This window comes from Limulus polyphemus, unplaced genomic scaffold (assembly GCF_000517525.1).
Source record: "Limulus polyphemus unplaced genomic scaffold, Limulus_polyphemus-2.1.2 Scaffold338, whole genome shotgun sequence".
In the NCBI taxonomy this organism is placed as follows: Eukaryota; Metazoa; Arthropoda; class Merostomata; order Xiphosura; family Limulidae; genus Limulus; species Limulus polyphemus.
The window spans coordinates 1-2,349 of NW_013665948.1; positions in this window are offsets into that span (position 1 = coordinate 1).

Consider the following 2,349-nt stretch of genomic DNA (forward strand, 5'->3'; position numbering starts at 1 on the left):
CAACTTCAATAATCGCGCTAAACAAACGCTATAACAACGAACGTGTTCAATAATATTTCTGACTGCAGATCAATTGCTCACTATCTATACACACATTACCCTCCCGCGTCACGTTGTCCCCTCTTATATATACCCGCCTACCCTATATCTAGTAAGAACTAGAACATTCGCCAAAGTACAGGATAATTCTAGAAAGTAGAGAGCGTGAGAATCACATGATCTCGATGACGCAACAATACCATGCCTCACATGAAAGGAAGCATGTTATATAGTAGAATATTTGGATTATTGTTGATACCATGCCTGACATGAAAGGAAGCATGTTATATAGTAGAATATTTGGATTATTGTTGATACCATGCCTGACATGAAAGGAAGCATGTCATATAGCAGAATATTTGGATTATTGTTGATACCATGCCTGACATGAAAGGAAGCATGTCATATAGCAGAATATTTGGATTATTGTTGATACCATACCTGACATGAAAGGAAGCATGTTATATAGTAGAATATTTGGATTATTGTTGATACCATTAACTGTTGCTTTATTGAAAACACAACTGACCATACCAGTAAAGTAGGCAAACATACCACTTCATAAATTTTCTAAGGATAGTGACATTTTTTTGCATTACAAACACAACAAACTCTGGCTATCTGGCATCCCTGGCAAATGACAGAGGGGCCAGTGCCCTCAATGGTTGGTGGGCCAGTCCTCCTGAAACAAAAGTAAATATAATCAAATACAATATACTTTTGTATGAGTTTTCTATTGTATCTATGTAGATTCATCAAATATCAAAGACATAAAAAAACTTGTGTAAAATAAAATAACTAAATACAGAGCATTCTGAGTGATCTTCACTCTCAGGAACTGTAAATAAAAAGTCTACAGCACATACTCATGCTAACAGTGACTGCTTCCTAATGTTTGATTAATTATGGTGCAGTAGGTTGAGTCAAGTTACCACATAAATCTTTCAAGCAAAACAAGGCACGAAAACTTAAGTAATTAGTTCAGTATCACAAATTCGGATGATAATTAGTGTGTTCGACTGTACTTTTTACATTATTGGTTCCACTTTTTTTTTAATTGTCACCCATGCTGGCACCTGACTGGATTTCAACTTTACTGTTATCTTGAGAGTGATCACAAACTCTTGCAAAACTATCTACTTCATTAATACTATCATGCATTCTCCTATGCTGTACCATCAGTATATTTTTGTCACCTTCAGTACTTCATCTTCTTTAATAGGAAGAGCACTTGGGTCAGTTTCATTTTCAGCCCAACCTATTCTAGCCCAAGTACACATGAAATCCCTTTGGTGGCAGTTATGATATAGCTTGTGTGAACAACATACTACTTTGACCATGCCAGTTTTTACACCCAAGAACATTTCACTTATTTCTGAATACCCTGTGACCACCAATCTCACCACAACCAAAACCACTAATTTTTTCAATATTACTGTTATCTTGAGAGTGATCACAAACTCTTGTAAAACTATCTGTTTCATTAATACTATCATGCATTCTCCTTTGCTGTACCATCGGTATATTTTTGTCACCTTCAGTACTTCATCTCCTTAATTGCAATGATTTTAGATAATTTTCAGCTTATCTAAACCTTTCAGGATCACTCATTTTTGTAATACCTTCTTTAAAGTTACATTATCAGTGTACTTAGACAATTCCTGTGTAATTTCTTATACTATTAATTAAAGAAGAACATTTTTTAGAAATACATGTTGCACTCATATTTCATGCTCTAGAATTTGTGTATCCAATGTTAAATGACTTACTGTTTGAAAATTTAATTTTCCAAACAAAGTAGTTTTCCCCACTTCTTACTTTTTGTGAATTTTATTTTTTTGTAACCAGTATCTTTTACTTCTGTGCTAGATATTTCAGCACATTCTTTATGACAAACCCTATAGAATTATTTTTATTAATCTAGAAATTAACTGGCGTATTATTTAAGATTGATTGTGACCAAACTCTTAAGTGAAAATTACTCAATTTGAAATTTCTCCCAGAGCTATGTTAGGTATATAATGGCTGGAGAAGGCTTAAATGGGTAATGAAGAAAAACTTTAATATAAGTTTAACATGACAGCAAATGTACAACGTTTCGACAAGGTTTTGTCATCATCGTACCTGATGATGACAAAACCTTGTTGAAACGTTGTACATTTGCTGTCATGTTAAACTTATATTAAAGTTTTTCTTCATTACCCATTCAAGCCGTCTCCAGCCATTATTAGTCTCAAAGGGGGTTCCTCGTCATCGAATATGTTAGGTATATGTTTTTATAAATTATCATGTTCTAAGTTTTGTTATAAT